Source organism: Cricetulus griseus, chromosome 3 (assembly GCF_003668045.3).
Source record: "Cricetulus griseus strain 17A/GY chromosome 3, alternate assembly CriGri-PICRH-1.0, whole genome shotgun sequence".
Classification (NCBI taxonomy): domain Eukaryota; kingdom Metazoa; phylum Chordata; class Mammalia; order Rodentia; family Cricetidae; genus Cricetulus; species Cricetulus griseus.
Genome location: NC_048596.1, coordinates 144,266,274 through 144,293,373, shown reverse-complemented (window position 1 = coordinate 144,293,373; position 27,100 = coordinate 144,266,274). Strand labels below are relative to the sequence as shown.

At 38.1% G+C, this 27,100-nt stretch overlaps 1 long non-coding RNA gene across 31 annotated transcripts in view; it reads right to left on the bottom strand.

Moving 5' to 3' along the window:
• Positions 1-18,035: 18,035 nt before the first annotated feature.
• LOC103161473 overlaps positions 18,036-27,100 on the bottom strand; it is an 82,844-nt gene continuing 73,779 nt past the window's right edge. For 29 of the 31 annotated variants that reach the window (XR_003483156.2, XR_004769205.1, XR_004769193.1 and 26 more), the window contains one exon: positions 18,036-20,465. This is a non-coding gene — a long non-coding RNA (uncharacterized LOC103161473). The remainder of the gene's footprint in view (positions 20,466-27,100) is intronic. The other 2 variants (XR_004769195.1, XR_004769194.1) reach the window with 2 other exon arrangements.

Here is a 27,100-nt window from a genome sequence, read left to right as displayed (position 1 = left end):
CCATGTGCTCCCCCTTGTACAGGCCTACTGTTTCTGTGGGTTTCACCAGCTTGGTACCGACCCATTTGATCTTCATTCCTCCCTCTCTGCAACTAAGTTCCAGAGTTCAGTTCAGTGTATATCTATGGATGTCTGCCTCTGCTTCCATCAGCCACTGGATGAGGGCTCTAGGAAGGAACAAAAGGTAGTTACCAGTCTCATTATAGGGGAAGGGCATTTAGGTTATCCTCTCCACCACTGCTTAAATTGTCAGACTTGTCATCCTTGTAGGTATCTGGAAATCTCTCTAGTACTTGATCTCTCCTCAAACCTATAATGGCTCCCTCTAATGTGGTATCTCTCCTCCTGCTCTCCTCTATTCTTTTGCCAACTCAATATTTCTGCTCCTCCATTTCCTCCTCTCCTCTCTTTGTTTCTCTCCTCTTCTCATTCTGGCAGCTCTGTCTCCCCTACCCTCATGCTCCCAATTAGCTCAGGAGTTCCTGCCCCTTCCCATTGGTGGGGTCCATGCATTGTTCCCTTAGAGTACTTCTTGTTTCCTAGTTTCATTGGTGAAGAGGATTGTAGGCTGGTAATCCTTTGTTCTATGTCTAAAATTCATATATGAGTGAGTACATGCAATGTTTGTCTTTTTGTGACTGGGTTACCTCACTCAGGATGGTTTCTTCTAGTTCCATCCATTTGCCTGTGAATATCAAGAATTTGTCTGCTGAGTAGTACTCCACTGTATAAATGTACCACATTTTCTCTATCCATTCTTCAGTTGAGGGGCATCTAGGTTTCCAGGTTCTGGCTATTAAAAACAATGCTGCTATGAACATGGTTGAACATATGCCCTTGTTGTATGGGAGTGCATTATTTGGGTATATGCCCAAGACAGGAATTGCTGGATCCTGAGGTAGAATGATTCTCATTTTTCTGAGCAACTGCCAAACTGATTTCCAAAATGATCACCAATGATAATTTTTACTTTGAAAGCAATTATAATTTAACAAAGAAAGTTATTTATTTTTTTATAAAAATCTGCCCAAGAAGTCAGATACAAATTTATTTAAATTGTTGGTGTGTGTGTGTGTGTGTGTGTGTGTGTGTGTGTGTGTATTGTGAAAAATTTCATTACAGTTTTTTTTCTCAAAAAACAGCTAATATCAATTTGCCTCAAGGTTTTCCACACAATAGAATCAGAAGGCTCATTGGAAAACTCTTTTTTTAAAAATTATTTATTTAATTTTTACAAATTATAATTTCACATATCAATCCCTTCTCCGTCTTTCCCTCCCTCCCCAATCCCCTACCATTCCCTTCCCCCCTCAACTCCCCAGAGGGTAGAGCCCTCCATGGGAGCTCCCAAAATTCCACAACATCATCCTGGGCCAGGGCTAGGTCCTCCCCCATGTGTCCTGGATGAGAGCATCCCTTCACATGGGATGAGCTCTCAAAGTCTCTTCTTTTTTTTTCATTCATTTATTTAGCTCATAAATAAAGTCATGCAAAATTATGATACACAATACAGTATGTTCACAATGGCATGGATAAATTAACATGTTATATCACACATATTCATCATTTTTGTTTTGGGAACACTTAAAGTATACTGTCTCACAACTTTTAAAGTATAGCATATTGTTATCAACCATATTTGTCATGCTCTCAGTAGACCTCAAGACTTCACAGAGTCCATGCCTCTTGTCCAACTGCAGTTTTGTATCCTTAAACCAATCATTTCCCCCTTGTTAAAAACCCACATTGAAGCCTAATAGCCACAATTCTGCTCTCTGTTCCCGTAAGTTCATCATTTCTAGGTTACACATAAAATTGAAATCGTGTGACATCTGTCTTCCAGTGTGTCACTTATTTATTTAATTTTGGCAAGCATATAAATTTACTACTTACTAAAGATGAAATCAAATTTGCATGCACTGGTGAGCACTCTCTGAAACACCTTGGATTCATCACATATTTGAGTTTCAATTAGCATATACATATACCAATAATGGCAATATGTTATGCATCACTAGCAGCAACAGCTTTTCCAGGTTCTGCAGTCATTTGAACAAAATTGTAGAGACATCCAGCAGACTCCATTTAAAAAGCAAAAAACAAGAAAACAAAAAACAAAAACAAAAACAAAACAAACAACAACAAAAAAGTAAAAAACAAAATCTCAGAAAACAGTGCAGTTCTGTTATTCTTGTGGTACTTGACACCATTTTTTTTTAAATTAACTTCTCAGTCATCATCTGGAAGGAAACCATTCTGAGCAACATCATTAAAAACAGCTCTGATAAAGCATGGTGACTACTATGTATCATAAAGCAGGTCCACTTATAAGTGAGTACATATCATGTTTGTCTTTTTGTGATTGGGTTACCTTGCTCAGAATGGTTTCTTCGAGTTCCATCCATTTTTCTGAAAATTTCAAGATTCCATTGTTTTTCTTCTGATGAGTAGTACTCAATTGTGTAAATGTACCAATTTTCTCTAACCATTCTTTGGTTGAGGGACATCTAGGTGGCTTCCAGTTTCTGGCTATTACAAATAATGCTGCTATGAACATGTTTGAACATACGTCCTTGTTATATGAATGTGCTTTATTGGGTATATGCCTAGAAGTGGAATTACTGGATTTTGTGAGAGACTCATTCCCATTTTCTTGAGGAGACACCATATTGATTTCCATAGTGGCTGTACAAGTTGGTACTCCCACCAGCAGTGGAGGAGCATTCCTCTTTCTCAGCATCCTCTACAGCATAAACTGTCATTGGTATTTTTTATTTTAGCCATTCTGACAGGAGTAAGATGGTATCTCAGAGTTGTTTTGATTTACATTTCCCTGATGACTAAGGACGTTGAACACTTTCTTATGTGTCTCTCAGCCATTTTAGATTCCTCTATTGAGAATTGTCTATTTAGTTCTGTGCCCCACTTTTTAATTGGATTGGTGGTGTTTGGGGGACTAGCTTCTTGAGTTCATTGTATATTTTGGAGATGAGCCCTCTGTCAGATGTGGAGTTGGTGACTATCTTTTCCCAGTCTGTGGGCTACAGTTTTGTCTTGCTGACTGTCTCCTTTGCCTTACAGAAGCTTCTCAGTTTTAGGAGTTCTCATTTATCAATTGTTGACGTCTGTGTCTGTGCTACTGGTGCAATGTTCAGGAATCGGTCTCCTGTACCGATGAATTCAAGGGTATTTCCCACTTTATCTTCTAATAGGTTCAGTGTAGCTGGATTTATGTTGAGATCTTTGATCCATTTTCACTTACATTTTGTGCAAGCCAATAGGCTTAGGACTAACTGCAGTCTTCTACATGTCTGCAGCCAGTTATGCCAGCAGCATTTGTTGAAGATGTGCTCTTTGTTCCATCATATAAATTTTGCTTATTTGTCAAAAATCAGGTATTCATAGGTGTGTGGGAGGATATCAGGGTTTTCAATTCTATTCCATTGGTGTACCAGTCTATTTTTGTGCCAATACCAAGCTGTTTTCAGGACTATAGCTCTGTAATAGAACTTGAAGTCAGGGATGGTGATGCCTCCAGAAGTTCCTTTATTGTATAGGGATGTTTTGGCTCTCCTGGGTCTTTTGTTTCTCCACATAAAGTTGAGAATTGTTCTTTCAAGGTCTGTGAAGAATTGTGTTGGGATTTTGATGGGGATTGCATTGAATCTGTAGATTGCTTTTGGCAAGATTGCCATTTTTACTATGTTGATCCTACCTATCCAAGAGCATGGGAGATCTTTCCATTTTCTGGTATCTTCTTTAATTTCTTTCTTTAGAGACTCAAAATTCTTATGGCACAGGTCTTTACATTTTTGGTTAGTGTTATCCCAAGTTACTTTATGTTGTTGTGGCAATTGTAAAGGGTGATGTTTCTCTGATTTCTTTCTCCACCAATGTGTCATCGGTGTATAGTAGGGCTAAGGTTTTTTTTTTTTAGTTGATCTTGTATCCTGCCACATTGCTGAAGGTGTTTATCAGCTGTAGGAGTTCCCTTGTAGAGTTTTTCAGGTCACTAATGTCGACTATCATATTGTCTGCAAATAGTGAGAGTTTGACTTCTTCCTTTCCGATTAGTATTCCCTTGATCTCCTTTTGTCGTCTTTTTGCTCTAGCAAGGACTTAAAGGACAATATTGAAGAAGTATGGAGTGAGTGACAGCCTTGTCTTGTCTCCAATTTTAGAGGAATTGGATCGAGTTTCTCTCCATTTAATTTGATGTTGGATGTTGGCTTGCTGTATATTGCTTTTATTATGTTGAGGTATGTTCCTGTTATCCCTAATTTCTCCAAGACCTTTATCACGATGAAGGGGTGTTGGATTTTGTCAAAGGCTTTTTCAGCATCTAGTGAGATGATCATGTGATTTTTTTCTCAGTCTGTTTATATAGTGGATTACATTGATAGATTTTCATATGTTGAACCATCCTTGCATCCCTGGGATGAAGCCTACTTGATCATGGTGGATGATTTCTCTGTTATGAACTTGTATTCGATTTGCTAGGATTTTATTGAGAATTTTTGCATCAATGTTCATGAGGGATATTGGTCTGTAGTTCTCTTTCTTAGTTGTGTCTTTGTGTGGCTTGTGTATCAAGGTTATTGTAGCCTCCTAAAGAGAATTTGGCAATGTCCCTTCTTCTTCTATTTTGTGGAACAATTTGAGGAGTATTGGTATTAGCACTTCTTTGAATTTCTGGTAGAATTCTGCAGTGAATCCATCTGGCCCCAGGCTTTTTTTGGTTGGGAGATTTTGCTGACTGCTTCTATTTCCTTAGAGGTGATAGGTCTGTTTAAGTTGCTTATCTGTTCTTGATTCAATTTTGGTAAGTGATAACTGTCCAGAAAATTGTTCATTTCCTTTAAATTTTCCAATTTTGTGGAGTATAGGTTTTCAAAGTATGACCTGAAGATTCTCTGGATTTCTTCAGTGTCCATTGTTGTGTCCCCCTTTACATTTCTGATTTTGTTAATTTGCATGATCTCTCTCTGCTTTTTGGTTAATTTGGATAGCAGTTTGTCTATTTTGTTGATTTTCTCAAAGAACCAATTCTTTGTTATATTGATTCTTTGAATTGTTTTCTTTGTTTCAACTTTATTGATCTCTGCCCTCAGTTTGATTATTTCCTGTCATCTGTTCCTCCAGGGTGAATTTGCTTCCAGGCTTCTAGAGCTTTAAGCTGTGATGTCAGATCTCTTCTATTGTTATTCTCTAGTTTCTTCATGTGAGCCCTTAGAGCTATGAACTTTTCTCTTAATACTGCATTTAAAGTGTCCCATAAGTTTGGGTATGTTGTGTCAACATTTTCATTGAATTCTAAGAAGTCTTTTCTTTCTTTCTTTATTTCTTCCTTGACCCAGGAATGTTGCAAATGCTTGTTGTTCAATTTCCATGAGTTGGTAGATTTTTTGCACTTTGATTTGCATTTGATTTCTATCTTTAAGGCATGGTGGTCTGATAAGACACAGGGGATTATTCCAATTTTTTTGTACCTGTTGCCAAGAATGTGGTCGATTTTTGAGAAGGTTCCATATGATGCTGAAAAGAAGGTATATTCTTTTGTGTTTGGATAGAAAGTTCTAGAAATGTCTGTTAATCCCAATTGGGTCATAACTTCTGTTAGTTCCTTTGTCTCTTTGTTAAGTTTTTGTCTGGTGGTCCTGTCCAGTGGTGAGAGTGGGGTGTTGAAGTCTCCCACTATAACTGTGTGAGGCCTTATTTGTGATTTGACTTTTAATAATGTTTCTCTTACGAATGTTGGTGCCTTTGTATTAGGTGCATAGATGTTTAGAATTGCGACTTCTTCCTGATGGATTTTTCCTGTGATGAATATGAAATGACCTTCTTCATCTCTTTTGATTTTTTTAGTTTGAAATTTATCTTGTTAGATACAAGGGTAGCTACCCCAGTTCATTTCTTTTGTCCATTTGATTGGAGTTTCTTATCCCAACCCTTTACTCTGAGAAAATGTCTGCCTTTGAATTTCAGGTGTGTTTCTTGTATGCAGCAGAAGGATGGTTTTGTCTTCATATCCAATCTGTTAGCCTATGTCTTTTTATAGGTGATTTAAGACCATTAATATTGAGGGAAATTAAGGTCCATTGATTGTTTATTCTTGTTTGTTTTTGGTTTGTTGTTGGTACTGGTATTGTATGTGGATTTACCCTGCCTTTTATTTTGTGTTCTTGTAGATTGGGATTATCTATTGCCTATATTTATGCGAGTGTAGCTAATTTCCTTAGGTTGGAGTTTTCCTTCCAGTACTTTCTGAAGGGCTGGATTAGTGGTTATATATTGTTTAAATCTGGTTTTGTCATGGAATATCTTGTTTTCTCCATTTATAGTGATTGAAAGCTTTGCTGGGTATAGTAGTCTGGGCTGACATCCATGTTCTCTCAGAGTTGGTAGAATATCCATCCAGGTTCTTCTGGCTTTCAGAGTTTCCATGGAGAATTCTGGTGTAATTCTGATAGGTTTGCCTTTATATGTTTCTTGGCCTTTTTCCCTTGCTGCTCTTAATATTTTTTCTTTATGCTGTACATTTGGTGTTTTAATTATTATGTGATGAGGGGACTTTCTTTTTTGGTCCACTCTATTTGGCTTTCTATAGGGTTGTTTTACTTTCAATGGCATGTCTTTCTTTACGTTGGGAAAGTTTTCTTCTATGATTTTGTTGACTATGTTTTCTGCACCTTTGAGTTGGGTTTATTCACCTTCTTCTATACCTCTTATTCTTAGGTTTGGTCTTTTCACAGTGTCCCAAATCTCCTGAATATTTTGTGTTATGGTTTGGTTAGACTTCAGATTTTCTTTGCTTGACGAGTTTATTTCCTCTATTTTGTCATCAGTGTCTGAGATTCTGTCTTCCATCTCTTGTATTCTATTGGTTATGCTTGCATCTGTGGTTCCTGATTGTTTACTCAGCTTTTCCACTTCCAGCATTCCCTCAGTTTGTGTTTTCTTTATTGTCTCTAATTCAGTTTTCAGGTCCTGAACTCTTTCCTTCATCTGTTTAATTGTAGTTTCTTGGCTTTCCTTGATTTTTTGCATCTTTTGGTTTGTCTTTTCTTCCATTTCTCTGAAGGATTTTCTGATTTCCTCTCTTAGAGTCTCTATCATTTCCATGAAGTTGTTTTTAAGGTTGCTCTCTTCTGCTTTTTCTGTGTTCGGGATGTTCATGTCTTGCTGGTGTAGAGTCCCTAGGCTCTGGTGGTGTCATATTGGTTTTCCTGTTTTTGGATATGTTCTTATATTGTTGTCTTCCCATCTTTTGTTCCAGTGGGTGCAGTTGGTGTCACTTCCTTTCCTGGTGTGTATGGGTCCAGTGTTCTCTTTAGTGTGTGCAATTGGCTTTGATACTCTGATGGGTTTCAAGTTGGGTGCAGGCAGGTCTGAGGCACTGGCCCTCCAGGTGGGTGAGAGCAGCACTGGCTCAGGGATGTCAGCAGACTCTGAGTTACTTAGTCCTCAGGGTTCGAGTTGTCCTGTAGAAGATTCCTGGGGAGGATTTGCCAGAGTGAGCAGATGGAACTTGGGCCCAAGTTAGGGGCCGAATCAGCTCACCCCTTGACTCTGCACTCTGTGGAGGCCCAGAATGGCTCAGCGTTCTCGGCAAAGACAGGATCCCAGGGTCCTCAGGGACAAATTCAGTCTGCCTGCAGATCCCGGCCCGGATATGCCAGGGCGGGCAGGCAGAAGTTGGGCCCAAGTTAGGGGCCAAATCAGCTCACCTCTGGACTCTCTGCACTCTGTGGGGGCAGGAATGGCCCTGTGATCTCAGCAGAGACCTCAGGGACCGATTCTGTCGTCCCGCAGTTTCTGGGGTGGGATTTCTTCTTTACAGTTCTTAAGTGTTGACATTAAATTAAGATAGAACAATGTCTTTGTGGAATTCTCTATTGAATTTTGAATAATATTGGTTTTCATTAAATTCAATTTTTATAAATTTTCATAGTGGAGAGATAAAAAATACATTACAGCTCTGTTTTGTTTAGAATATATTTATTTTTAGGTACATACATGACTGACATTACTTCATAGCATTGGTAAAGTACACATTCATTATGCTAAATATGATGACTATGGTCTGCATGTTCTGCCCCTATAAACCATTTTATCATAGATATAATCCCCCAAGCTACAGAGGTAACTCAGTGGTACAGGGGTTGCCTACCAATTTCAATCAATAAATGACCAATTTCAATCAGTAAATAAGTAATAGGATTCCAAGCTCCAATCTATTGATGATAAGCTGAAAATCATTCAGGATAGTGTGGTGTCATGAGGATAAACCCTCCTGAAAGAGGTCAGTGTTTTATATCATTTTATCTCAATAAAACACAAACAGAAGCCATCTTTTGCACTACGAACTCTTAGTAGGTGTCTGCTGGTTAGAAATTTGAATCCACAGAACTGTGAGTGTGGAGGTCTGTCTGTTACCCAGTCTCTGCTATTTCACAGTAGCAGCTTGAGCTGAGGAGGGCAGTGTAGAATCATCCCAACCCATCATTTTCTTGTTATACCACTCACTGATAATATATTGTTAAATGCTATGCTTTCAATGCCAAGCAAACACCACAGAAACCTGTAGAATAGAGGAAAATGCAGGAAATGAGACTAATAGTTAAATGAACTGCCAAGCGAGTTAAGATATCAAACAAATCTGTGTTTTCTCAGCTCTACCATGAACTAATTTTGAAATCCTATGGAATTATCCTGACATGTAGTTATTAACCAGCTATAAAAATGAAAGAGAACAACTAATACTCTGTTGTCAATCTAATGCACACTGCCATGTTGGAATAATGCACATCCACTCTATATCTAGATGAAGTATTCAAAATTCTTCTTATATCATTTAAAGGTTCATAAACTGAAAGTGTGCCCAAAGATTCATTAAGATGAAAAAGCATATATTCTATATGTAATTACTTATGAAACAAGCATCATATAAATTTATGCAACCATATTTTTAAAGAAAATCTCACTTTCCGCCAATCAACCCAGGAACTAGGAGTGAGGAGACTACCAGGAGAGGCAAGACAATCCAGAGTTGTGGACATTGAATTCCTGCCCCCCCAAACACCACTGGATCACAAGAGGAGATAGAGAGACCACATGTGCACCCACTAAAAGAAGATATGGGAAGAAGACAGAATAAGATTTCACTCAACAACAGAAAACCAATATGACACCACCAGAATCTAGGGACTCCACTCCAGCAAGATCTGAAAAGCCCAACATAGAGCATGAAGATGAGATGGACCTCAGAAATTATCTCAGCAAGATGATAGAGAACTTTAAAGAGGAAACAAGAAAATCCCTTAAAGAAATAGATGAAAAAGCAAACAAAAATTACACGAAATGGAGGAAAAGACAAACCAAAAAAATTCAAGAAATAAACAAATCTTTTAAGGAATCTAAAGAAACCCAAGATAAAACATCCAAACAAGTGAAAGAAGTTCTTGAAACAGTTCAAAGCATGAAAGCTGAAATAGACACAATAAAGAAAACACAGAATGAGGTGATGCTAGAAATGGAAAGGCTGGATAAAGGACCAGGAACTAAAGATGTGAGTATAAATAATATAATTCAAGAGATGGAAGAGAGAATCTCAGCTATTGAAGACTCACTAGAGCATATACATTCATCAACCAAAGAAAACCTCAAGTCCAACAAATCCCTTACACAAAATACCCAGGAAATATGGGACACTGTGAAAAGACCAAACCTAAGAATAATAGGTATAGATGAAGGTAAAGAAACACTGTTCAAAGGTACAGAAAACATATTCAACAAAATCATGAAGAAAACTTCCCCAAACTACAGAAGGATATGCCCAAGAAAGTAAAAGAAGCTTACAGAACACCAAGCAGACTGGACCATAAAAAGAATGACCCCAACACATAGTAATCAAAATATCAAATCTACGGAATAAAGAGAAAATATTAAGAGCAGCAAAGGAAAAAGTCCAAGTAACATATAAAGGCAAACCAATCAGAATCACACCCTACTTCTCAGTGGAAACTCTGAAAGCCAGAAGTTCTTGGATAGATACCCTACAAGCATTAAGGGAGCATGAATGTCAACCCAGACTACTGTACTCAGCAAAATTTTCAATCACTATAGATGGAGAAAACAAGATATTCCATGACAAAAACAGATTTAAACAATACATATCCACGAATCCAGCACTACAGAAGGTTCTGGAAGGAAAACTCCAACCCAACGAACATAACTACACCCACAAAAACACTGGCAATAGATAATCTAATTTTACCAAACACAAAAAGAAACAGAAGGGTGAAATCCACACACAATGACATCACCAACAATAAATCCAAAACAAAGAAGAACCAATGAACAATGGACATTAATATCCCCAAATGTCAATGGTCTTAACTTACCCATAAAAAGATATAGGCTAACAGAATGGATATGAGGAGAGAACCCATCCTTCTGCTATTTACAAGAAACACACCTCAATTTCAAAGACAGGCGATACCTCAGAGTAAAAGGATGGGAAAAAAATTTCCAATCAAATGGGCTCAAGAAACAAGCTGGTGTAGCAATTCTAATATCTAACAAATTAGACTTTAAACTAAAATCAATGAGAGAGATGAAGAAGGGCATTGCATACTCATCACAGGAAAAGTCCCTCAAGATGAAGTCTCAATCCTGAACCTTTCTGCCCCAAATACGAAGGCACCCACATTTGTAAAAGAAACATTACTAAAGCCCAAACCACACATAAAAACCACACACACTTATAGTAGGAGACTTCAACACCCCCCTTACACCACTAGACAGGACCGACAGACGGAATCTTAACAAAGAAACAAAGGATCTGACAGAAGTTATGACCCAACTGGGTTTAACAGATATCTATAGAACATTCCATCCAAACACAGAAGAATATACATTCTTCCCACCGCTGCCACATGGAATCTTCTAAAGATTCACCACATAGTTGGCAGCAAAGTAAACCTCCACAGTTACAAAAGAATTGAAATAACCCCCTGTATCTTATCAGACCACCATGCATTAAAGCTAGCATTAAACAGCAATATGAATTGCAGAAAAATACACTCACATGGAAAATGAATAACAACCAATTGCACCATTCTTGGGTTGAGGAAGAAATAAAAAAATAATTTAAAGACTTCCTAGAATTTAATGAGAATGTATACATAACATACCAAAATTTATGGGACACTCTGAAAGCAGTGCTAAGAGGGAAGTTCATAGCACTAAGTGCCCACATGAAGAAACTGGAGGAGAGTCACATTAGAGAATTGACAGAACAACTGAAAGCTTTAGAGCAAAAAAGAAGCAAGCACACCAAGGAGGAGTAGACGCCAGGAAATAATCAACCTGAGAGCCGAAATCAACAAAATAGAAACTAGGAAAACAGTACAAAGAATCCATGAAACAAAGAGTTGGTTCTTTGAGAAGATCAATAAGATAGACAAACCTCTAGCCAAACTAACCAAAAGGCAGAGAGAGAGCCTGCTAATTAACACAATCAGAAATGAAAAGGGGGATATAACAACCAACATTGAGAAAATCCAGAGAATCTTCATGTCATACTTTGAAAAGCTGTACTCCACAAAACTGGAAAAATCTAAAGGAAATGGACAGCTTTCTGGATAAATATCACTTACCAAAATTAAATCAATATCAGATAAACAGTTTAAATCGACCTATAACACCTAATGAAATAGAAGCTGTCATCAAAAGACTCCCAACCAAAAAGAGTCCAGGGCCAGATGGCTTCACTGCAGAATTCTACCAGAAATTCAAACAAGAGCTAATTCCAGTACTCCTCAAACTGTTCCACACAATAGAAGCAGATGGGATATTACCAAACTCTTTCTAAGAGGCTACAATCACTTTGATACCCAAGCCACAAAAAGATGACTAAGAAAGAAAACTACAGACCAATATCCCTCATGAACATCGATCCTAAAATACTCAATAAAATGTTGGTGACCCGAATCCAAGTGCATATCAGAAAAATAATCCACCATGATCAAGTAGGCTTCATCCCAGGGATGCAAGGATGGTTCAACATACAAAAATCCATCAATGTAATCCACCATATAAACAAACTGAAAAAGAAAAACTACATGATCATCTCACTAGACACTGAGAAAGCCTTTGACAAAATCCAAAATCCCTTCATGATAAAGATCTCGGAGAGAACAGAATTAACAGGAACATATCTAAACATGATAAAAGAAATATACACCAAACCAATAGCCAACATCAAACTAAATGGAGAGAAACTCAAAGTGATTCCTCTAAAATCAGGAACAAGACAAGGCTGTCCACTCTCTCCATGTCTCTTCAATATTGTACCTGAAGTTCTAGCTAAAGCAATAAGACAAGAAAAGGTGATCAAAGGGATACATATTGGAAAGGAAGAAGTCAAACATTCACTATTTGCAGATGACAAGATAGTCTTCATCAGTGACCCAAAAAAACTCTACCAGGGAACTCCTACAGCTGATAAGCACCTTCAGCAAGGTAGCAGGATACAAAATTAACTCAAAAAAATCAGTAGTCCTACTATATACAGATGATAAATCCAATGAGAAAGAAATGAGGGAAACATCACCTTTCACAATATCCACAAGTAACATAAAATATCATGGGTTAATACTAGCCAAAAAAGTGAATGACCTGTACAATAAGAACTTTGAGACTTTAAAGAAAGAAATTAAAGAAGATACCAGAAAATGGAAAGATCTCCCATAATCTTGGATAGATAGAATTAATATAGTAAAAATGGAAATCTTGCCAAAAGCAATCTACAGATTCAACACAATCCCCATCAAAACCCCAACAAGTTTTTCACAGACATTGAATGAACAATACTCAACTTATATGGAAAAATAAAAAACCCAGCATAGCCAAAACAACTCTTTACAATGAAGGATCTTCTGGAGGCATCACCATCCCTGACTTCAAACTCTAATATAGAGCCATAGTTCTGAAAACAGCTTGGTATTGGCACAAAAATAGACAGATAGACCAATGGAATCGAATTGAAAACCTTGATATTAACCCACGCACCTATGAACACCTTATTTTTGACAATGGTGCTAAACTATACAATGGAAAAAAGAAAACATCTTCAACAAATGGTGCTGGCACAATTCTATTGGGACATGCAGAAGGTTACAGATAGATCCATACCTGTCACCATGCACAAAACTTAAGTGCAAATGGATCAAAGATCTCAGCATAAATCCAGCCACACTGAAACTTCTAGAAGAGAAAGTGGGAGTTAACCTTGAACAAATTGGCACAGGAAACCTATTCCTGACCAATTCCAGTAGCACAGACATTGAGGTCTGAAATTAATAAATGGGACCTCCTTAAACTGAGAAGCTTCTGTAAAGCAAAGGAAACAGTCAGTAGGACAAAACGACCACCCACAGAATGGGAAAAGATCTTCACTGATTCCACATCTGAGAGAGGACTGATTTCCAAAATATATAAAGAGCTCAAGAAGCTAGCCACCAAAACACCAAACAATGAAATTAAAAAGTGGGGTGTAGAACTAAATAGAGAATTCTCAACAGAGGAATCTGAAATGGCTGAAAGACACTTTTGAAAGTGCTCAAAATCATTGACCATCAGAGAAATGCAACTCAAAACAACTATGAGATAACACCTCACACCTGTCACAATGGCTAAAATCAAAAATACCAATGACAATCTATGCTGGAGAGGATGTGTAGAAAAAGGAACACTCCTCCATTGCTGGTGGGAGTTCGAACTTGTAAGACCACTCTGGAAATCAGTATGGCGGTTGCTCAGAAAAATGGGAATCAGTCTACCTCAAGATCCAGCCATTCCTCTCTTGGGTATATAGCCAAATAGTGCATGTTCATACAACAAGGACATATGTTCAACCATGTTCAGAGCAGCATTGTTTGTAATAGCCAGAACCTGGAGTCAACCTAGATGCCCCTCAACTGAAGAATGGAAAGAGAAAATGTGGTGTATTTATACAATGGAGTACTACTCAGCAGCATAAAGCAATGGAATCTTGAAATTTGCAGGCAAATGGATGGAACAAGAAGAAACCATCCTGAGTGAGGTAACCCAGTCACAAAAAGACAAACATGGTATGTACTCACTCATATATGAATTTTAGACATAGAGCAAAGTATTACCAGCCTATAATTCTCTTCACCAAAGAAACTAGGAAACATGAAGGACTCTAAGGGATAAACGGTCCCCAGGAATGGAAATGGCATGAACTCCTCAACTAATTGGGAGAATGAGGGTAGGGAGGAGGGAGATGCTACAATAAGACCAAGAAAAGAGGTGTAGAGGAGAGGAAATGGAGGGGGAGAAATATTGAGTTGGGGGAAGAATAGAGGAGAGAGAGCAGGATGAGTAACACCATATCAGAGCGAACCACTATAAGTCCAATAAGAGATCTGGAACCAGGGAAATCTCCAGAGACCTCCAAGGATGACACAATCTGACAATCCAGGCAATTGTGGAGTGGATTGCCTAAAAGCCCTTCCCCTAAAATGAGATTGATGACTTCTCTTTATGCCATCCTAGAGCCCTCATCCAGTGGCTGATGGAAGCAGAGACAGACATCCACAGGATGTCTGTCTGGAATTTAGTTGAAGAGAGGGAGGATTGAAGAGTGAAAGGGTCTGTATCAGGTTGGAGAAACCCACAGGAACAGTTGGCCTGAACAAGGGAGAGCACATCGACCCCAGATGCTGTCAGGGAGGACAGTACAAGACTGATCCAAACCCCTGAACATGAATGTCAATAAGGAGGCCTCTGCACTCCCGGGAGCCTCTGGTGGTGGATTAGTATTTTTCCTTGGTGCAAGAAGAGACTTTGAGAGCCCATCCCATGTGAAGGGTTACACTCTGGCCCTGGACACATGGTGAAGGGCCAGGACCAGCACAGGAAGATTTGGTGGACTTTGCAGAGCCCCTGTTGAGGGTCCTACCCTGCCTGGGAAGTGGTGGGTGAATGGGGTGGGGGGTAGGCTGGGAGTGGGGGAGGAGGGATGCGGTGAGGGGAGGTAGAGGAAGAAGGGACTTACATGTGAAACAAGCTTGTTCCCTAACTAGAACTAATAAATAAATTAAAAAAAATAAGAAAGCCAAAAAAAAGAAAACCTCCTGATTCAGCTACCTTACTAGCATGCGTATGTATGTATGTATGTATGTATGTATGTATGTATGTATGTATGTATCTTCTGCTAGATCAAAAAAGGTTTTTAGTGCAACCTCCACATTAACTAGCCAATGTGCTCAGCATATTGGGTTGAATTTTGATTCCCTTCTAACTCTTTTTATATACTGGTCAAAAATATTTCCTTTATTTCTCTGTCCTGTCTTGAACACACACCACAATGACTTAAAACACATTTTTCAACTTCAGTTATAATCCAGGCTATGGAAAGTTTGCCCAAAGAGATCATTCTGGAAGTGCTTCCATTTGTTAGCTTGTCATGTGGGTTATTAATCTTCAAAGTAGAAAATCCATAGACATATAACTATGCTGATATATGATAGAATACACAAAACATGAAAGAAATTTGTCTGGAAGAAGCTGGTAGACATACAGAGATATTTATGAAAGTTTGATGGTTTTGAAATGAATATTCAGTAGCCATTTTAAACTTATATAAATAACTATTAAGGTTCCACCAAGACAGTTTTGAAATATTACATAGGAAACATTCACACAAACTTACCAAACCTAGGTTCACAAATTTATTTATATTTTTAACATTTTTATTTATTTTAGAAGCACTGTTATTTACATATCAATCCCCCCATTCCCTCATCCTCCCATCCTTCCATGCTCCCCCAACCCACCCCCAACCCACTCCCCAGGGATAGTGAAGCCCTCCATAGGGGATCATCAAAATCCTTCACCTCATTTGGGGAATGGCTCAAGCCCTCCTTCCCTCATATGGGCTACAATAGTACCCTTCCATAGGGAATGGGCTCCCAAAGTCCATTTGTGCTCTAGGAATAAACACTGTCTCCAGAGTTACAAGTCCCATAGTCTGCCTTGGCCTCCTAACTGGCACCCATATTCAAAGGGCTTGGTTAGGTCCAATGCTCCTTTTGGCAGCTTTAGGACCAGGTCTCTGTGCTATCATTAGGTCAGGTCAACTGTTTCTGTGGATTTCTCCAGCACAGTCTTCACTCCTTTGCTCATCCCTCCTCCCTCTCTGCAACTGGATTCCAGGAATATGGCTCAGTGTTTAGCTATGGGTGCCTGTTTCTGCTTTATTCAGCTGCTAGGTGAGTGCTCTAGGAATGGTAACCAAGGTAGTCATTAATCTCAATATAGGGGAAGGGCATCAAAGGCAACCTCTCCACTACTGCCTAGATTCTTAGTTGAGGTCATCCCTGTGGATCCTCTAATATTTCCCCTGTGCCAGACCTCTCTCCAAACCTGTATTGCCTCCTTCTATCAAGGCATTTCCTTTCTTGCCCTCCTCTATTCCTCCCCTGTCTCAGTCCTCCTGTTCTTCCTCCCCCCTTCTTCCCTCTCCCATTCCCACCTCCTTCTTCTCTCCCCACTGTGCTCCCAATTTGCTCATGGGTTCTTATCCCTTTCCCCTTCCCATTCTTCAGGGAACCCTGTGTTCTTCTCTTGGGGTGCTCCTTGTTTCCTTGCTCCTAAGCCAATGTGGCTTGTAGGCTGATACTTTGCTCTAGGTCTAAACTCCATATATGAGTGAGTACATACCATGTTTGTCTTTTTGTGACCGGGTTACCTCACTCAGGATGGTTTCTACTAGTTCCATCCATTTTCCTGCAAATTTCAAGATTCTATTTTTTTTCCTGATGAGTAGCACTCCATTGTATAAATGTACCACATTTTCTCTATTCATTCTTCAGTTGAGGGGCATCTAGGTTACTTTCAGGTTCTGGCTATCACAAACAATGCTGCTGTGAACATATGTTCTTGTTGTATGAATGTGCATTATTTGGGTATATGCCCAAGAGAGGAATTGCTGAATTTTGAGGTAGACTGATTCCCATTTTCCTGAGAAACCACCATACTGATTTCCAAAGTGGTCTTACAAGTTTGCACTCCCACCAGCAATGGAGGAGAGTTTCTCTTTCTCCACATCCTCTCCAGCATACACTATTGTTGGTGTTTTTGATTTTAGCTATTCTTGATGGTGTGAGATGATATCACAGAGTTGTTTTAAGTTGCGTTTGCCTGATGGCTAAGAATGCTGAGCACTTTCTTATGTGTCTTTCAGCCATTTTAGTCTCCTCTATTGAGAATTGTCTATTGAGTTCTGCACCCCAATTTTTAATTGGATTGTTTGGTGTTTTGGTGACTAGCTTCTTGAGTTCCTTGTATATTTTCGAAATCAGCCCTCTGTCAGATGTGGGGTTTGTAAAGATCTTTTCCCATTCTATGGGCTGCAGTTTTGTATTGCTGACTATGTCCTTTGCCTTACAGAAACTTCTCAGTTTCAGGAGGTCCCATTTATTAATATAAATTTTATTTAAATTAGAAACAGTCTTTTTTACATATCAATCCCAGTTCTCTCTCCCTCCCATACTCCCCATCGACCCCCCCATGCCATCCCCTATCCACTCCCCAGGGAAGGTAAGGCCTTCCATGAAGGATCATTAAAATCTGTCAAGTCATTTGGGACAGGATCACAAAATTTTAAGATTAGTAGGAACATAATTTCACTCATAAACTTCTAAGTAAAATATTGTATTGCTAGTCTTTGCCTCCTATTTGGAAGGTTCTATGTAGAGACTTATACAGACATATCACTTGAAAATCCTTTTGAGACAAGCTGTATTTGGACTTTAACCTTTTTACTTTTTGAACATTTGTTTCTATATTAGACCTGTTATGGAATTTTTAACACTGTTCTTTTTCCTTAAATGTGCATGAATTTCCAGTAACAGATCTCGGTCTTCCTCACTACATTTCTCTTTATGTGTTTAGGTCAGTAATATATGTGAAATAGTACAAATAGTATATATGACAAAATTGTATTTGATTGTCATATTTATTATTTAATTGTCTAGTTGAGATTGTCACTGTTTTTAACACAGAAAAGTCTGTCCAAAGAAAATGAAGGCTTCAAGGGAACAGTAGAAGGGGGATCCAATCACCTTCTTTCTTAGACACAGCGACCTCCCACTCTCCACTCTTTCAGTATGCTGTGCTCTCAGGATTCTTGTTGGTTTCCACCTTGTCTCTGAATTGTCCACATTTTGTAGCAGGAAGTTCAAGGTAACAAATATTAAGGAAATATAAACATAATTCTGTGAACAGCAAAAACTCTGCCAGAGTCTTTACTAAGACTCTGTGTGCTGCCTGGTCAACAGCACAACCTTCCACTCAGCCTGTGCAGGGAGCTAGTACTTCCTTGGCTTCGCCAAGGAGACCTTAGCCATGAGTGTTTTGTTTGGCACACTCCAGAGCTGTTGGAGACTTAAAAAAAAAACAGACTTGGGTATTTAAGAATTAGATTTTGAGCATTATTTGATATTAAAATCTGGAGCTATTTAATTTTCTTTATTTGTGACATGGTAACATTATTCCAGGTTTTCTTTTCATTTCTTATTTTCTTGACAGAGGTTCTTAGTACTGATGACAGTTCATTGGCTGTACCCAAAACCCCCATTTCTTCTCCCCAGTCTCCACTTTGTGCCACTCTACATTCTCAGTGCCCCAGAGGGTCTTCATATGACAGCTTGTCCTCACTGAAACCTTCTCTAGACTTTAGAATCACCTGGGAGTCACAGGTCTAGGTATGTCTGTGAAGGTATTTCCAGTGACTTTTATAAGGAGGGAAGGCTGGTTCTGTATGTGGGTCATACCATTCCATGGAATAAATAAAAAAGATTTTAGAACCTAAACACCCCCTTTTATCTCTCTCTGCTTCATATGGACCCAGCCATCGTATTTCCCTTCTGTGGTGAATGGGATTTCATATTTCCTTATAAATTGTGAGGTAAAATAAGCTCTTTCTTACTTTTTAATAATGTTTTTTAATTCGAACATAATTACATCATTTGCCTCCTTACTTTTCTGACCTCCAACTCTTCCCAATCTTTCTTCTGTTATACCTCAAATTCTTGGCCTCTTTTTCTATAATTGTGGTTGTTTCACACATACATACATACATACATACATACATACATACATACATAGGTACATACATACGCATAAATATATAAACACAATAAACTTGTGAGTACATTATTTCAGAGCTGACCAATTGATATTGGATAACCAACTAAGGGGCTCTTCTCTGGGGAAGACTGTTTCTCCTGCTCTCAGCCCTTAACTACCTATAGTTCCCTGTTTAGGAATGGAGCCCTGTGAGATGTTCCCATTCCAAGTTAGCATTTATATTGGTGCTGTAAATGTTCAGGTCTTGTTTAGGTAGCCATTTTGATGAGTTGTCATGGGTGAAACTGTGACCAGACACAGTGGATTTGTTTACAAGTCCTGCACTCAAGGCTTTTGAGTTACTATATGAGGGATACCTCATAGTATAATTTCCAAGGGGAAAGTGGTTATTTGATATAGAAGTAGTCAAATTAAGCTAGACTTAATTGAAATGTATTTAATTATTAATTAATTATTTTATTTAATATGTAATTGTTTGATTATTAATTAATTATTTAATTATTTTAATGTGTGAATAAGATAAATGTTATCTGTTCATTACCTGATTTTTCTTCCATACAAATGATTAATACACAGAAATAATGTACATAATGACTTCTCTTGGCAAAGAGATGATAGATTGTTTTATATTCAAAGTTTCCTATTCAATGGTATAGCTCTCACATATAACATTTTAGTTTCCTTTTACGTTTGAAGTCTTATTAAATGATCATGATTTGAAATAGATATTTTTCATATTTCCTCACAACTGTGCACATTCTCAACATGTGTTCTAAATGTTACAAGTTTTATCTGTATATTGTATGACTCGCATTCTAATGAAGTAATTTGAAACAGTGCAGATTTGAAGCCAGACATCATATTTTAAGCATTACATCCTCTGAATTGCTTTCCTCTTACCTATTCCATAACACTCTTACTTCAGGTGTTAGAGTGATCTGTATGGTACCCCATTCCTCACAGGCTATCTTTCTGTCTGTCAGCATCTACTATTCCCTTTGGATGCTTCACACATTTACACTGAGAGCAAGTCTAGAAAATAAACGATGGAGAATTTAAGTTTTGAGGATTACAGGCTCAGGAATAACAGACAAGCTTTTTTTTTATGAGTTGTCTCAGTTTGTTATGGCATGTGAATCAAAGCTCTTCCTTAAAGGGAGTGACTTACGTAGAGCACATCAAATGCAATGAGAATGGTTCAAAGTATGGCCTGCTGGAGAGGCTGTGCTGGACAGAGTTTGTGGGTGCTCTCGTAGGAATAGGTCTTTGCATCTTCCCATAGCCTGGAAATATGAAGCATGAGTTATAAACAGAAAATTCTAAGGAATTTGTAAATTTTTAATTTGTAAATTATTTTCATCCTTACATTAAAAAATTCTATCCTTTCTATCAAGTCATTGTGCAGTGATCCCAACTCATTTGCATTTATTTTGAATGTGTGTGTAAACACAATGGAAATTAATAGAAAGTAATAAATTCTAGGACTGCAATGTGAGTCACCATATTTTCATCCCTGCTGTTCATTGCATCATTTGCTAAAGCATGTTAACAGAGCTCTGATGCCCTGCTGGCCCCGCAAACTTGAGTCTCTATTCAGTCCTCATCTTCCATACTGAACACCAGAAAGCCTGTATAGTCATTGAGGCACTCTGTTTCCTCTTCTGTAAAGTTCATGGTAATAGCCCCTGCTTTACGACTGTTCTGAGAATAAAGTATTCAACATAACATGAAGCTCATAGAAATACATAGGGTTTAAAGTAAGGACATGGTTTCCCCTTTGCACAGTTGGGGCAATCAATTACATTCCTGGGACTGTGGGAGCACAGATCATGTGACTGGTATCCTTTGTCACTGAAATACACAACAGGGTTATTTGCCATGATACAAATGAGCTGTGATGCTGTTTCATGCTGGGTTGGCCTTGGCTCTTGTTGTTCAGGATATGGCATTTCTGTCTTTCTTGTCAAGTTATTGGTACTGTATTTCATTTATAGAAACCATCTATTTCACCCTATTTAAGAGTAATTCACTAGCTCTTGTGTTAGAACATGAACACTATTTTTTTTATGTATTTATATTTCATTGTTTAAAACTTTAGACTCTACCAATCACATGTACCAATTAAACATGGACTTTTCCCTAAAGTATGAGCTGCCTGTGTGGGAGCTGGATGGAAGATGTGATACTTCACAGAAGTTTCTGCTTGAGAGCTAGATAATACCACATGAGTTGTTATTTGAAGTCGACTGTAGAAGACAATTCTCCAGCTTAGTATCCCCTGTTTCCACATCTCTACTTCCATTGCTGATGACATTTCCATGGGAGATTTAACTGAAACATTAAGAATTTAGAGCCTCTCTCAGAAGTCTGCTCACAAAATAAATCATATTGAAGTTATACTACTGTAAAGTTTGTCTAGCCCAATGACAGCAGTATTTGGATTCCAATGCAGAAATAATAAATAAATCAAGAGCTATGCATCTAATTTATTTTTTATTTAAATTAGAAACAAGATTGTTTTACATGTCAATCCCTGTTCCCTTTCCCTCTCCTCCTCCCCTACCCCCCTCCACTAACACCCTTCCTATCCAATACCATTTCTGCTCCCCAAGGACAGTGAGTTCTTCCATGGGGGGGGGGTCTTCAGAGTCTGTCATATCCTTTGAGATAGGGCCTAGGCCCTCCCCCATGTGTCTAGGCTGAGGGAGTATCCCTCTATGTGAAATGGGATCCAAAAGTCCATTCTTACACTAGGAATAAGTGTTGATCTACTACAAGAGGCCCCATATATTTCCAAGGTCTCCTCACAGACACCCACATTTATGGGGTCTGGATCAGTTCCATGCTGGTTTCCCAGTGGTTATTCTGGGGGCCAAGAGCTCCCTAAGAGCATCTAATTTATAAATGGACCATAGTCACTTTCTGGATGTGTTAAAAAATGTTAAGTTGAGATAATATATATATTATATATATATATATATATATATATATATATATATGAGACCACAAAAGAAAGTGTTCAGTTTCCTGCTGCTTTGTGTAAAATATTACCCTGATATACAAGAATCCATTAGGGTATTTTACAGAGACACTATGCATGTATTCTAAAGTACCAATACAAATGAATCAGTGTCTATTTTAGAATGTTATCCTCAGAGTTCAATAGCATGATATAGAGAACTGTACCTTCTCCATGTTGTGTCCTCTAAGGGTCAAACTATACAAAGTTTGGAAGTATTTTTTCTTCTGTATCTTTACTTGAAAATTGTTGAAATGGAAAGAGTCGTGTTCTAATACAAGGGATACTTGAAACATTTAATGGACATTTGGGTACATACAAATTTCCATTTGTCTGTTTGTTTTTGCATCACTAGGGGTCAAGCCCGGGACATCCCTTGAACATGCTGAGAGAGTGTTCCACTCCTTTTTTATACTAAGTTTCAACTAGAGATTTAAAAAGTTTATCATTCTGTTATTCCAAGTGTTTGCTTTCACATCAACAGTGAATACATATCTTTGTGGTCTGTGACTAAAACATTTCTAAATTATATGATATTCTTGTTTTAAAAATGGCATGGCATTATAAAATTGGATGCTAGCCATAGAAAGCTTTTGTGAGAGAGATTGTGATTCAATAGAAGAGGAAGCAGTAAAATAATAATAAGAGAATCTTATGGAGTTGGGGATAGCTCAGTGACAGTAGGTACCAGTCATGGATGAAGCCTTATTTAACGCCCAGCACCAAAAAACACACAAAATTTCTGCTCTGTTCTCATTTCAATTTCTTTTAATTATCATTTTTTAAGGAAAGATTTATTTTGGTTCATGGTTTAGGAGAAATAGGCCATCATTATAAGAAAATCATGATGTGGGAGTATAAGGAAGCTGATACCATTTTGCCAGAAGTCAGGAAGGAGGGAGGGAAGAGGGAAAGAAGAGAGGAGGGAAGGAGGGAGGAATGCTGGTGCTCAGCTTATTTTCTCCTGTTTTCCTTTTTATTCAGTTCAGGGTCCCTAGGCATGGGGTAGTGGTGCTTATATCAGGATGGATATTATCTTCTTAGTAACTCTTTGGAAACACCCCCATACACATGCCGAGAAGTGTGTTTCCCCAATAATTCTAAATCCAGTTAGACTGACAGTGAAGATTAGCCATCAGATTGTTAAGTATACTTAACTCAGGGAAGCAGCCTCATTTTGATTCTTCTCTCTTGGATCAATTAATTAATTTTATGTTTGTTGCCAAGTTAATGAATCCATTAAGTGGAAGCACATTCCTTTTGTTTTTCTCTATGTAGCACCATGACTCAATAACTATTTTGAAGTCATTTTTCCAATGGTTTTGCTGTATTTCCTTTTGTAATATTCTTCTCAGTCAACACAGAATATACTGGTAACAGGTGAACAGCTCTTCTTGATAGTACTTGATCAAATGCACACTGTATTTTCTTGTCTATTGTGCGTTTCAAGTATGGAATGGTAGTCATGTAATGGTACAGAAAAATCTCAGATATTTACTCAAAGGGACGCTTAATAGATAAGATATAAATAGAGATAATTCTGATGTTTTAACAAGAGTAAAATATGGTTCCGAGACAAAAAAATTTACACTATCTCTTTGGATTCAAAGTAGCAAAAGGTTCATTGGAGCTAGAATAATCCTGGGATCATACTCATAAATAATTCTTCATACTCCCATACAGCCCCTCTGTGTCTTACATCTTTTCCAATTTAATTTCCAGATTGAATAAGCTTCTCCAGCAGTAAACTCATAGAACTTAACACTAACAAACCCATAAAGGACGTGATGTTTAGAAAGGAACCATGGTTCTGGTGTGACTAAAAGGTATAATGTCCTGGGATTAATAGTCAGCATTGATAAAAATGAAAAAATAAAAAGAAATTATGTTGATCACAAAACATTTTACAAACTTTGCTCTGTGTGGTTTATGTCAATACAACGATCAATAGTAAAAATAATTGGAATGAATCCAAAATTAATTCCAGCACACATATTTGAAATTCTAAAGAATAAAAACATTATAATAAAAATAAGGAAATATACAAAAATTAGAGAAAATGCCCACACACTCACAAAAAATAAATAGAGACACGATAAAGCTGGAAGACAGGGTGGAATAAATAACACTGACAGCACTGGTTTTTTTCTGCCTTTGGCAGCTACCTCCACATCATTCAGAACACAGATTTCTCATGCAGAGATGATCCTGTTACATAGTGACTTGAAACCAAATGGGATGATGTTTCTGATGATGAGCAATGACTTTTATTTTTGCTTTGGCTGAGGACAAGACAATAAAGTGATCTTGACTTCATTCTAGTAAATGGAGTAGTGTGAGTTTCCAAGAGGAAACACCAATGCATGAAGATTTTTCTAACAGCTTTTCAAAAGGCAACTTAGAAAATGCAAGTGCAAGGTTTTGTTTCTGTCGACAGCACTTTTCAGAAGGATTGAGTCAACTGTTTTCTTTTACACACAGATGGCTAAGTCTTCAGAGCTCCTTATAAAGCAGAAGACTGTGTAATGTGAAAATAAAGTCAGCAAGTGCGTACCATTCAAGAGTCCAGCCCTGCATTACTTCAATTATATAGATAGCAGTGAGAAGAGATTCCAGGAAAACCTTCATTCTTAACACAATCACAGGTGACATGGACACACACACCCATGTGCTGGGGTGTGTGAGTGTCTACACCTCTGTCTACACACCTGAGTCTGGAGGCTAGCTAGTGCTTTCTGTCTACCATCTGAATCTGGGGACAGATGGTGTTCTCTGTCTACTACCTGAGTGTGGAGGACACATGATGCTCTTTGAACAAGTGTTTAAAACCATGAATCAGGAGAAGCTGCTGGAAAATATATTTCAATAGAACAAATGAAATATATTGAAGTAAGAACCAGAAATGAATGCAGGATGTAGAAAATACAATTGTCCAGAACAAAAGGAGGTCATGAAGGAGAGGAGTTTGGTGAACCAACATGATTGAAGGAATGCACTTATAGATATACACATGGTGGCCCTTGTTATTCACATATGATGGTTCTCTTGTGCTACCTATTTCAGGAACATTTTCAGGTTCCCTGTAATTCACAATACCATTTTGTGGACATAGTCCTGATTGAGGAAGAGTATAATTCCTGAGATAGTATTTGTCTTTGGGCTCATATCCATTCACAGTTCTGGTGATACCAGATTCAATGTTTTAGCCCGTGACTTGTCAGGGTGAGCAATCACAGCTCAGCTGGATAAAACCCAGATTTTCTTAAGGACCACCATATCTTCTAGGACCTTTATGTCTCTCTAGGGGCCAGTAGGTTAAGCAGACATAGATCAACTTCTGGCTTGAAATCCCTTTTCTATTGCAGAAGGATTCTTAGAGCTTACACAACACAGTCCTCTTATGGAATCATAAAGCCCCTTTGTCTTGATTGCAGAATCCTTGCTACCCTCATATTTCAAGGAGCAGTCCCAAAAGACAAAGTTGAAGCCTGAGCCCCATACACTGTGTTATCATGGATCACACCATTCACTGAAGGTAATGCAAACTCATGGACCCATATTTTCCCCTTTGTACTGTCCTTTCCTGCCTCTCTAACCTTAACTCAGTCATAGAATCTGTAGCTTACAGGCAACAGAATGCCACGTCTGGTACTTTGAAATGTTTATGGATCGCCATGCCAGCATTTGACATTTACACTTGGTTTTCTGAAGTAAGTGCTAGCAAGGTCCAATACATTTTACACACCTCATATGATGTGGACAATTTGCTGAGTTATTTCTTGAACCGTAATATAATCTCTTTTGTACTTGCCCATTCTCTAACATAGTCCACATTCCTAGAACAATGGCACTTGCTGTCTGTTGATAGATATATGCTCATAGGGGAGTTCATGGACACTGTGTCCTTATATATTGTCTTCCAGTGTCAAGGCAGCAGCTTGCCTGGCTAACTCTCCTACCTTGAAATCACCCATTTGCAGTGTTCTACTTTACCACTTATAAATCATAAGGATGCACATATTGCTACAATTAGTAACCATCTCTGCAGCTAATTGCTCAGTAAAATGCCTCATGCTAGGATGGTGCTCATAAATATTTAATGAGGCAATAATGAAATATATATTGTCTATGGATAAGTCATATCACTCAAACAAGTCACAGTTCAGCCGATATCAGTTGAAAACTTAGTATTTGCAATTAGATATGTGAACAAGATGCCAAAGCAAAAACATTAAATGAGAGAGATAATCAGACATCTCGGGGGATAGAATGAACAGAAAACCAGATGTCATCAAGACAATCAGATAAGTTTAAATACAAAGTTCTGTGTGTGGATACTGCAGAGTGCATCTCAGAGACAATTCAAAGATAAAGGAGCACACTGGGCTAGGTCCTACAGGGACACATCATTACAATGGATATAACTGGAATGTGGCTTCACAAGTGCATTCAGGGGAAAGACACAGGATCACCTTAGGAGATACTTTTCTTACTGCAGCATTCCTCTGGGTCTTTGTCAGTCAGACCTTTCTTCTTCAAGTTAATGGGAATGGACTGAATTCATTTTGCTACCTGAAGTTTTGACATTCTTTGTGTAGAAGACACTTTTCTTCTTGCTTATCCCCAACTCATGCAAGTTTCCTTTCTGTTCTCATTAGAAGTGTTACTCCTTTAAAAATATCTGCCCTGTATCTCCTCTCTTTCTCTTACACTAATGATCGCTGACCTCAGTCTGCCTGGACAGCTTGTCCTACTTCACAAAACTTCCTGAGATATTTATCATGGTTGTAATTAAATACAAAGATTTTGAATCTCTTGTTCATGATCTTAATGCTTTCATCCTTGGACAGTGGATGCTCACTAAATTGGTAGTAAATCATTAAGCAAACATGAACTTTC